This window comes from Varanus komodoensis, unplaced genomic scaffold (genome assembly GCF_004798865.1).
Source record: "Varanus komodoensis strain SLA01 unplaced genomic scaffold, ASM479886v1 scaffold28, whole genome shotgun sequence".
Lineage (NCBI taxonomy): Eukaryota > Metazoa > Chordata > Lepidosauria > Squamata > Varanidae > Varanus > Varanus komodoensis.
Genome location: NW_025335727.1, coordinates 663339 through 675750, shown reverse-complemented (window position 1 = coordinate 675750; position 12412 = coordinate 663339).

Genomic DNA, 12412 nt, shown 5'->3' with positions numbered 1-12412 from the left:
GTCAGTTCTGGGAATTTAGGTCTTCTTTATGCCAGCCAGTCTTGGATTGACCAGATGCAGACTTTGCATTGCGTCTGCAAGTGAGAACATCCAGTACCTTTAGGCTGTATTATTTGTCCTAAAGAGGTTTTATGAAAAGCTGAGTATTATTACAGGGGGAAAAAGTTTACTGACAAGGGTCAAAGTCTGTAGGAGAGAGAAGTACCAGATCCAGCAAGTTTCATACAGGTTGTCTGTTGCTTTCCCATCTTAAAGCCATTGTGTTTATGATGCTATAGGGTGAAGAGATAAAGTCCACAAAGAGGGGTGGGAGATGCAGGTCAGGTTCCAGCCAGCTGGAGGATGGCTGCAGGGTCATGAGTGCACAAAGGTAACCTGCGCACAGGTGTATGTGCAGAACGCAGGAAAAGCAAACCTGCCTTAGCTCCCTTGAAAAGGCCAGGGATTCAGGTCTCTCACCAGCTGGGCCAGATTGTGCATAATTTATCCTAAATGATGCTGCAATCCCACTCCCTTTCTCCTGATTCTCCAACAGGGAAAAACAGCGGGGGGGGGGGGCACAAGGCAGACTCCTTGCAACATTCCAGCTGGTTTTTATTTCCTTGTTTTGCAGCATTATCTTACCTTTTACAAGAAGTAATTTTTAAGCAAGGTCACCCCCTCCCTGCTCAGGCCTCTCTGTACTGGAACTGAGCCAGAGAGGAAGGAAATTTGCCCAAAACTAGTCAAGTGAGGGGAATGGGCATTGCTCCCCTTCCCAGGTGCTCCTTTTCCCCATAAAGTGGATTCCTCTGCCTCTGCTTTGGATGGGAATGCAGAAAATGCACATTAAAGACCATAAAATCACAGAATAGTAGAGTTGGAAGGGGCCAAGAAAGGCCACTGGGGTCAACCCCCTGCTCAGTGCAGGACTCCCGGTTAAACCATCCTTCTTGGATGGTGGCCCAGTTGTGAATGCCTCCAGTGTGGGAGAGCCCACCACCTCCCCAGGTCTTTGGTTCCAGTGTTGCACTGCTCGAACAACCGGGACATCTTTCTTGATATCTAGCTGGAATCTGGCTTCCTGTAACTTGAGCCCATTATTTCATGTCCTGCACTCTGGGATGATCAAGAACGGATCCTGGCTCTCCTCTGAGTGACAAGTGCGGTTGCCTTGTAGAGCAGTTTCACCCTCATTCCCGGGAAAAGGGGCACCTAGGACAGCAGCTTCCATTCTGAGCATGGTGGCATAGTGAGCAGCTAGGGTCAGAAATGTTACTGCCTGCGCGCACCTTCTTTTCTAAGCACAGCTGAATCGCCCTGCGGCTGAGAGAATCCCTAACGTTTATTTTTCCAGCACCCTCCAGATGCACGGGAGCACAAGTCCCAGCATCCACAGCCATCAGCCTCAGGCAGGGGTGGTGGTTCAGGAGTGGCTCTGTGGAAGATGCAGTGCTTAGCCCTTTTCTGGAGAACTAGGCACCATTAAAATCAGCAGGAGGTACTCCTGAGCAACCTGGCTGAAAAGATCATCCTGGAACGCATCGTTCCCGTTTCCCCTTTGCCCTTCATCCTTGAACAAGTTACATTGCAGTTTCTCCAAAACGGTTCCTCCTCCTGGAACATTCAGGCTCTGAGTTTGTTTCTGTTGCAGGGAGAGGGTGTATATACTACGTTATTATATTGTTTTACTTTTTATAGTATTTTATGAGTATATGGTTTTCTCAAGTATTTTATGAATTATATTTATGATTTTAATGTTTGTAAACTGCCTAGACAACCTGTGGGCTACGTGCTGGAATGTAAATGTGAAAATAAATAGAGAGAGAGGAGCTGGTGCAGCCAACCACACCCCAAAGGATGGGGTGTCCTTAGCCAGACGGAAGGGGAGGGAAAGGCCTTTTCATTTGCCCATCATTTTCATAACTAAATTAATAATTTTAACAAAATCAATAATATTTTATACAGTCACATTTTCTTTCTCTTTCTTTCTTTAGTTTTGAATTGCTATCATTGTTTGTAAAATTGCTTTTATTGGATGTTTTAACTGTGTTTTATATCATTGATTGATTTTTTGTAAGCCGTCCTGAGGCTTGGGCAAAGGACAGGTAGAAATGTTTTAAATAAATAAATGAATGAAGGAAGGAAGGAAGGAAGGAAGGAAGGAAGGAAGGAAGGAAGGGCTGGCCAAGCAATCCTCTTTTTTCAACTCCTGCTGAACCAAAGGGAAGGGTGGCCCTAACAGGGTGTCTCCTTGGAAGAAGGGGTCAAGAAATACTGTCACTTTGGGCTGAAATTCGCTGATGTAGGTTTTCTCCTACTGAAAGGCCAAAGAAATACGGGATCCATCTCATTCTTTAACGCAGGGATGTGCATCTGGTGGTTGTCAGATGCCCGGGCTTGTGGCCCGTATCCACATAGCCGATGGAGAAAGGTGAGCGGGTAGGTCCAAGCAGCCCGCAGCAGGAGTCCCTAGGCTGGTAGCTGGATGCATCAGAGAATGGCTGTCGTGGTGGGGAAAACAGAGGATCCTGGGAGTCCAAGGTCACCACAGCGTCTTGCCGAATGGACAGCGTGGGCTCAGCAATACTTTTGAGTCAACTGCATTCAGCTAAGCCAGTCTTCCTGCTTAATGTCTTCAGGACATGTTCAATGGCAGCCTCTACCAGCCCTAGACATCTGGTTTCTGCAAGCTGGGAGTGATGGGAGCTGTAGTTCTGCAGACCTGGAGGGCAGCAGGGTGGGGAGGGGCAGGCTAGATTAACCATTAATCTTGCTTAACATGGAGAGGCCGCTCTGAACTCACCGCTTCATCTCTCGCTCGCAGCTAAAGTGGTGAAGTCTCTCCATCAGAAAGGATTGCCTTTGCACTGCGATGGATCGAGATGTCGGGTGATCTTGGGAGATAAGTTAGGTGTCTCGCCGGTGATTTGGCGATCCTGTCAACAAGCTATGAGCATACATGGAAAACAACTCACTCCCTGCAGCTAATGAGAGGGTAGAAACATTTTCAGGCCAAGAGCCCAGGAAGGACATGTCCGCTTCTCGTTCTCCCCAAGCACCACACAAACACAGTGGTTTCCTGGCTTTTGTGAAGCTTTTTCCCCAGTGCAAAAAATAAAAACCTCTCTTCTGAGGCTTAGTTGCCAGCAAACAAGGGCTTTAAGCTGTGGCATGCTTCCTGCACAAGTTTCTCCAAACTGGGACTCAGCCCAGGCGCTGAGTTTTTCACCCTTGGTCTGCTGCTGGCTGGGAGTCCTCGGCCGCTTGTGGCCGGCCCTGCAGCTGCCTGTGGCCACCACGGACCATGTTCATCACCAGGCACCCAGTGACCCCAAACCGCCCCCTTTCCTGAACGGCATTCCTTGCCCGCCGTGTGATTAACAGCAAAGCAGAAATCGGAGCATGACTCCCCCGGTGCAAGCGGAGCAGCAGCCCTGTTGACTCTGCCATGAGTGTGGTGTTAAATATTACTAAGGACTGGTGCAAGACCTCTCGTTGCCTGAGTGAGGAAGTTGCGCCATGGCCACCTTCTCTCTCCTCCCAGCAGCGACGCGGGCATGTTCCCCCCTCCCCTTGTTGGTGCCAGAGTGGCCGGAACAACGATGACGGTGGCCACCCGGACACACATAGCACCTGCTCCTCCCCACCCCACACCCCTATCCCAGCAGCTCCCTGTTCTATCCCCACAGCGCCATCTCCCTTGATGGCAAACTCGCCACCCCTCCTGCCCTTCCCACCTCCCCTGGCAGAGACGGTGGGGATGCACCAGGGACCTCTCTCCTGATGCATCCCTGTGAAGGGGCCTCCGTGAGAGCAGGATTTGGCCCTAGAGACCCCCTGCACTGCAGGGACACCTCTCTGCCAGTGCTTCTTTCCAAGGAGGGTCCCCTTCCAGGAAGGGATTTATTTGCTCCGTGTGTCCTAGAGAGCTGTCCTGGCCTCTCTTCCAAGCAGCCAAGAAGCCTTCTCAGAGAGGGACCGGGTGGCTGGTGCTCAGGATGTGTGGCGACCCCAGCAAAAACCTGGCCTCCACAGCTTTCTGGTTCCGAACGGGAGATGAATTCTCCTGGGGGTGGAACGGGCCATCCCCCCACCCCGTGGATCTGCCCCCAAGGCAGGGAGGGCTGCCCTGAAACTGTATTAAAACAAATCTGGAAGTTTTGACTCGAGATCATGCCTGCTCTTTGACATATCTGCCTTCCTTCCTCCACTTCCAGATGAGGCTTTTATTGTGCCACCATCTTGCATCCAGAACATTATGGGGGGTTCAGACACAGTATGTTTCCCTCATACCCCTGCCATGCTTCCCCACCACTTCTTAAACCCTGCCAGTCTGCACACCCTCATGACTTTGCCCTGCCCGCTTCTCCTACCCATGTGGGACCAAAACTGGCCATGCTGTGCAGAGTTCACAGCAGGAAAAGTACAGCGGGCCAGCAGAAAGATTCCTGCCCCCTCTGAAAGGGAGAGAAGGGCCAGAGCTCACAAGCACATAAACAAGAAGCAGGAGGTTTCATCACTGAAGTGACAGCGCTCTGACAAGTTTGTGTTGCCCCCAGTTGCAGAATTGCACTCCCTCGGGGGCATCGTTCCCTCTCATCTGGGGGAGATAAAAGCACATCCTTGTCGTTGTTGTGCCTGCCTAGAAGGCTGGCATGACTTTGAAGCTGAGCTGGAAATTCCTGGAAATTAACCCTCCAGCAGATAAACACCCCTTAAGCAGGACGTATTTGCCAACTAAACAGGAACTGGCAAAACCTGCGCCTGAAGTCAGACTCTCTTAAGAAACACCGTACCTGCAAATGAGGCTGTGCAACGTTCGCCCTTCGCTTTGCCTCCCTGCACTGAAGCGGCCCCGCCACTGGTAGCTCCTTGGCTTCTCCTCCCAAGGTTGGCGTGACCCACAGGTGTGCTGCTCCGGGGCTGTGACCAAGGCTCATGATCACTTGGGCAAGGAATGCCCCATCCTGTTCCTGCCTCTCCTGCTTCAAACCTCCCATAATACTAGCAGAATTGCTTTGCTGGTTCAGGCCAAGCTGCCCCATTCAGTTTTCAGCAATGGCCAGCTTGACTGGAGGTGATGTTGAAACTTGGGGGCTTCTGTGGATGTGAGCTTCCCCGACCTCCTTCCTGTGTGTGTGTGTGTGTGTGTGTGTGTGTGTGTGTGTGTGTGTGAGAGAGAGAGAGAGAGAGAGAGAGAGAGAGAGAGAGAGAGAGAGAGAGAGAGAGAGAGAGAGATGTCAGTCCTAAAATGATGGCCAGAACGGCTCCAAACTCTAGGACTGCATGTTGGACTTGGATGTAAACTCCCTTTTTTCCCCTCCGTATCACAGCATATGCAGATCTCTGGAAAAAAACCCTGCTCAAAACTAACTGTGAAGAACATTGCATCATGCTGGTAACATAAAGGGGTACAGAGCATTATGTCTTCATTTCTGTTTAGAATTGTTGCAAGAGTGCCCAGAAACAGCACTCAAAGACCCAGCCCAAGTCTAGTACAGTCAGGGGGAAATCTCCAAGATCGCTCAACCCAGATTGCGTATCCTTCGGCACTCATGATACTTCTGCCCACGGTTAGCATGAGAAAAGAGCTGAATGAATCATGCCCCCCACCCACTAAGACCTTATTTTGATTCACTTTATGAAAAGTTGAACTAAAGGTGACTTTTCTTCCAGACTGCGGATTCAGAGAGAGCAGGAACGGAGGCTGTGGAAGAAGCCCTAAGCACACAGAGGGAAGCGCTCAGACTTTTCTACCCGGATCAGGGAAGTGCAGCTTCAGATCCCCGCTCGGTTGTGTAAGGGACCTTTGCTAGTCACAGTGTCTCAGCCCAACCTACCTCAGGGGTTGTCATGAGGATAACAGGAGTGGATCATCCCCATGGACTGAGCCCTGGGCCCCTGCAGATGTCATCTCCATCTCCTCCATCTTCCTCGGCAAACACAAACATCTCGTGCTCCGGGCGTGACAAAAGCAGCCTTCAGATGCAAGGGCGGCAATCTGTGGGCTCCCCAGCATTTCCTGCCCACAGCTTTCCTTCCAACCACAGACCCTTCTTCACAGGGGGCACATAAAGCTGCAGCCAACCCAAACCTTTCCCAGTGTTGTTGTGCAGCGAGCGGGATTCCCAGGAACAGCTTCCTTTGGCCCTGCAAAGAACTGCAGTAGCAATTCAGGGCCATCTCCTCCTCATCTTCACCTACCCTGTTTCAAGCCTTATCAATAGGTAGGCATCAAATGGAGGAAGAGAAGGGGTCATGCAACCCTTTGGCTGTGGCCTCAATCCAAAGCATTCCCTACACCTGCTTTTCTGGCTCATTGGGAGATCTCAGGAAAGTCCATTCGCTGCATGCGTTGCGGTGTGTTACTGTGGCATCCGAGGTTCCCATTGCAAGACTTTTCCTGCCCGACCTCACCAAATGTTAAGCCAATGGTTTTAATCTAAAGAAGCGATCATAGGTTCTAGTGGTTTCCCATGCGCTGGAGCCACAAGGGACCAGCACATATGCATTGACTCTGCTTGCCTGGAATAATCACATTACCCATATAGCACAGGATTCTCTTGAGCCGCGGCAGGGGTGGGGTGTTCATGGCTGTTCCAACAGCGCCTGCCAAAAACCATTGGATTTCATTCTGCTGCATTTCTTGATTGTCTATGTTGTTGGTTTTGTGAACTGTGTGCCATTAAGGTAGAGGTATGAGTTGGTTTCCTCTCCAACCCACCTCAAGGAGTGAGCTTTCTTTCTGAGCCTTTCAAAACCTGAGACTTGCATATCTGGAAGAGACGGGGATGGTGACAGCTTTATTTGCTAAACTGAGCAGCTCATTTATACATCGTGGTGTGCTGGTGCCCAATTTTGAGATCAAAAGGGATACACAATTGATCAGAGGCGAACCTTCCTCCTCTTCTGTCTTGTCTCCATTGCTGACCTTTGCCCTACAACAGCCTTCTGCAACTTGGCATTCCCCAGATGTCTCGGACTGCAGTTCCTTGATCCCCACCCGCACGGTCAAGAACTATTAATGACAACCATCCCATCTGTGGTCAGCTGATTCAGGGGCTGATCATGCTAATCATGCCAAGGCTATGGATTCGAACGCCATGCTTGCCATTGTGTTTGTAAGGAAAGTAATAGCGAAATGGAACTGCCATGGTTGGAGGAAGAGCACCAGGAGCTGAGGACAAACAACAAGGGAGGGCTGTTGCCTTCATATTTTATGTATGTGTTCCCTGATTGACCACACCGGGCTGGATGGGCCTTTGGTCTGATCCAGCAAAGCTCTCGCAACATACAGGCATGTCCTCTCTCCCACCTTTGAACATAATACATAAAATCTACCCATGCAAGAGAGCCATGAGAATAAAACCCCTAAATGTTGAAACCACTGTGTGCCACTAATGTGGCTCAGGAATGCCTGTGCTCGTGAGGTACAAAGGGAGCATCTGGCACTCTTTCAGCAGGATCAGCGCATGGCTTTTCAGGTTCAAAGTGCTCCCCGCTTATGCCACATGGGGCATTTTTACTGGCTATGGCTCGTGGTGAAGTCTTCAGATTGCATTAAGCCACACTTGCAATGGCCCTGGGTCAATTTGTAGTATGATATCTATGGTTCTTCTGCCTTCTCATGAAAGGTGAGGCACAGAGGATTTGGAGAACGTTTGCAATTCAATTTTCATTTTCTATTACATTTCTATACTGCCCCATAGCCAAAGCTATCTGAGCAGACAGACTAAAATAACTCAGATGAAATTCATAAAACAAATGCAGGAACAGACTGAATTTTCCAAAATTGCAGTTCAGCTAATTGCAATGCTCTTTTTCACACATCCATAGGCCTCTGTTTGCCATTTGTGTGTAGGGCTAACGAAAATTCCAGATTAAGTGTGGGATTTAGGCAAAACTGAAGCTGACATACTTCAGGCACGTCATGAAGAGGCAGGATTCACTGGAAAAGACAAGAATGCAAGGGAAAATGGAAGCCAAAAGAGGAGGGAGTCAAATAGGAGATGGATCAATTCCCGAACGGAAGCCCCAGCCTGGAGTTTGCAAGAGCTGAGCAGGGCTGTTGAGGCCCATTCGCAGGGTCTCCTCCAGTTGGAGATGACTTGATGGCATGTAGCAAAACAGCTTCCGTGTAGCCTGAAGTGCCTGATCCTGCCTAATCTTGGAAGCTAAGCAGGGTCAGGCCTGGGCAGAAGTGGGATGGGTGACTTGAGTGTATGATTCTATGATTATTGCTGTCAACTCCCTAGAGAGCTTTGGCTATGGGCAGTATAAAAATGTAATAATAATAATAATAAGAGGTAAGAGTCAAACAAGAGACTTATGGGTTGGCTGCATGGACTCCCATTTCTTGCATTGCGCGCCGGGCAACAGGTAGCCCTGCTGCTCACCACAGTCCACGCTTCAGTTTCCTGATGTTTGCTTCCCCATGAAAGAGGCATCCTTCTTTTGCCGCTTTCTAATGCTGTCTCTGAGTCTTCCTAATTGCCGCAAGGTGGCTGAGGATGCTGCGGGTGTTTCTCTGTTGCTCTGCATCATGCCAGACAACTTGCAATTTCTGATCTGAAATAGCCCCGTGGAAGGAATGACCTCATGATGACTTCCCCAGGGCTTTAATTGAAGTGTGGGAAGCTGAGGAGGCTACAGGCTGCCAGAGAGATGATTATACAATGAAAAACCAGACACTGGTGTCCAGCCCTTGGCCACCGCCTAGCTAAAGTCAGCACAAGAAAAGCAAACGCAAGCCATGGAAGCACACGTGAGATGTTCTTCTCCACCAGTATCCCTTCTGAAAGCCATTTTTTTCCCACCACATTGGATGAGAATAGTCACACATGTGGGAGAAATGTTCAGTGGGGAACTAATGCAGGAAATTGAGCGGAAAATAAAGACTGGGGGAACCACAGATTACAATCATTTCTATGTACCTTTTCACTCTGCTCTAGAGTAGCTCCTGGGATGACTGAAAGTGCCCATTTCTGTCCTAAAAGGGTTTTAATGGGGCACTCACCACCACCTGTTAAACAGAGAAAAGCACTTCCAGCCATTCTGCTTCCCATTACCTTGTGCAACCAGAAGGGACCCTTCTGGACCCCAAAGCAACCTGGTGCTCCATGGAGAACCCAGCAGAGCCCTGCACTGATGGTAGATAGTAAATTAAACCAAGCTTGTGGCATCTCTGTAAGAATTTTCCATCACACTTCTGACTGCTTCTACTTGCAAGGGAAAGGAGCTTGCACTGCAGCCAAAAATCCACAAGCTACCCTCTGCATGCTCTGAAACTAAGGGAAGCCTGAAAAAGACACATCAGGGTTTGTTCTGCAATGTACCTCCTGCCCAGCAGCTGTGCCCACTTGGTGGAGTTATGCCACCTGCAAAAATCTGCTGGCCAATTGCTTGTTTGGCCAAGCATCTCTGCGCCAGTGGCACAGATCTTTTTCTCTTTAAAAGCCCTGATCCAGCACCGGAGATCCCCTGGCAGAAGGCCTAATTTCAGATCTGTTATTTTTTTAATCATGTGTGCATGCGTGCGTGTGTGTGCTGCATGTAAAGCTTTCAGCAATAATGCCAGCAAAAATACACTGCATGACATATAAAAAGGAAAGACAACCCCATTCACAAAGTGCATTACAGAGTTAAAAAATGAAACCAGGCACACAGCATTAACTTAGAATTAAATGAATCGGTATTCAAATAATCCTAAACAAAGTACACTTACAGTGTGCTTTGAAGCATGTCTACTCTGAAGTAAGTCCCACTGAATTTGAAGGGTTTTACTCCCATGTAACTGTGTATAGAATTGCAGCCTTAGTTAATGGGAGACACTAAAATTCCTTCTCAATATCTAATTAGATTAGAGTTTAACACTATCTTATTATTACAATATAATAATATTACATTTATATCCCACCTTTTTTTTCCTCCTGTGAGAAAATCAATAAAGAGAACAAATGCTGATTAGGATTTACTGGGATTCTGGAGATCAAATCTAAAATGTATCTATTTCAAATACTGGTTCCCCAAGTAAGGTACAATTATATTCAAACCCATAAAATCAAAGTAGACTAAAACAAAACCAAAGCAGTTTTTAAAACAAGACAGAGGCGTTAAAAAGCTACCAGCTTGGCAAACTACAGCTTTTACTTCTCTAAAACCAAACATCAACTCATCCTGTATCTGATGGTCTTGTGATGAGGACTCTAATGGGTATTTCTGTTTAAACAGCAGTTGGAAGGCAGAGACAGCAATGTTTCTTCCACACACGATTTTCCAGACCACTTGTGTAACAAGGCCAGACGAAGCCCTTATCTAAAGTCTTGTTTAGTAATCGCACCCACTTCATGAAAAATTCGGTTCCAGAAATTAGAAGCTCTGAGTCACATGCAAAGAAAAGCGCCCCCCGAGCGCTGCATCTCCTGCAGCGTTTTGTTGAAGTGGGATTACAGATGTGGGAGCTTTTTAAAAGGCATAAAATACGAGCAATGCATATCTTTTAATGCTGCATTTGTTTTATCTCCAGGTCTACTGAGAGATCTCGGCCCTGCAACTCCTTTCCCCGCGTTTTCTCCAGACAAAGCTGTGCCTGTCAAAGGTCCCATGATGGCGGACCCCGGGATTTGACTGCAGGCGGCACTTTGCCACTTCCGTGGGGCCCTGTCTGCAGGGTATTTATCCATGGTTCCTCACCTCCGGGAGGCTTATCTATTTAGAGTCCAATACTCTACACGTTTAGAAAGTTTCCCGCAGTCCCAGCTTTGCTTACAGTTGTAGGAAGTTTCAGTGCAGAATTTAAATGTCATTATATATTTCTCTGAGCCAGGACAAGACCTTTTTATTCGGCCAGTATTTTAACACATAATTTTAATTGTGATAGGACTTATTTATATTTTAATGATGCTCAGCGTGGAATAGGTAATTTATTTTATTCTGAAATAATGTTGTAAGCCGTCCAGAGATGACAGTAATGGACGGCATACAATTTTTTAAAATAAATAAACATGCATGGGAATATGCACTAAATCCCTGCAAATATCCAGAGGTTCTAGTGCACAGTTTCAGAAACAGAAACCTAGGAAGATTCTTTATGCCGAGTGGGATAGCTGGTCCAACCAACACAGAACCGGCTCTCCAGGATTTCAGAATTCTTTTCATGGTCCTACCTTCTGCATGCTGAACAGGGGCTCTACCTCTCAGCTACTGCCCTTCCCCTGGCCTAAACTAAGAATATGGAAGCTGTGGAGCCCCTGCCCATTTGGCCCACTAGCTGGCCAAGCTGGCCTGTGGGGCATCAGATAAAGCCCCTCCCCTCCCACGGAGCTCCACCCTCAAAAGGAGAGTGATGAGAGAGTCATTTCCTAGTCAGCTGGCATGTGGTCCAGCCAGCTCCTGGCAGAGCTGCCGAAGCTCAATGGCTCATCCTTTGATTTCCCTGTCCTTGTCTAAATCTACAACAATTTACATAACACAGAAGGATCAGGCAGCATGAAAACTGACGCTCAAAGGTGGTGTGGGAGTTGAATGTGGGTTGTCACCAAACCATGGATTATTGTTGGAATGTGGGTTGCTTGGTCAACCAAACCCAGGTAAAAAACCATGATAAACTGTCCAGAGCTCACAACCCAACAACCAATCTGGGTTTTCTTCATGGGCTATTTGTGGCTAACAAGCCATGGCTTTTTAATACAGCTGGGTTCAGAAAACATAACCATCTACATTTCAACAACCCACACTCAAACCATATGCAACCCTTCAGTGTGGGTTGTTGTGTTGGTTTTGATTGAGAGCTTTTTTTTTTAAGTTGACATTTTGTATGTTCTGTTTTAAAATGTGGCTGTTTTGTATTTTTAAATGTTATGCGACTGTCTGCTTTGAAATGTTTATTTAGATGGAGTCAGGAGAGCTATAACTTTATCAAATAAATAAATTCAGAACTGTGGGGTCACCAACGAAAAGACCCTGGTCTGTAATGCCCACCAACATACGAGGCAGTTCTCTGCTGACCCCATGCTTGGCTTCTCACTGTCCACTGTATAAGTGACTCTCTAGGACAGCGGTCGGCAACCCGCGGCTCCGGAGCCGCACGTGGCTCTGGCACCCCTCGGCTGCGGCTCTGTCGCGTCGCACCAAACACGCGCCGGCACAGCCACCGATCTGCTCGAAGCTCCACTCAGGAAGGCAGCAAGGCAGGCTAGCTAGTTAAGTAAATCAGCTAGTTAAGTAAATCATTACATTCCTCCCTTTGAATGGAGGAAAGAAACTTTCTGCAGGCTCTCAAGTCACATGAAACACTGCTGAAAAGATTCTCTTTGTCCCAGTGTAATCTCCTTCATCTGAATGTTAAAAGCTGCGCTTGGGACCTGTCACAATTCACAGCACTTGACTGTGTATTTGCTAATCTGTCACTAAACACACCTATATCTCCCTG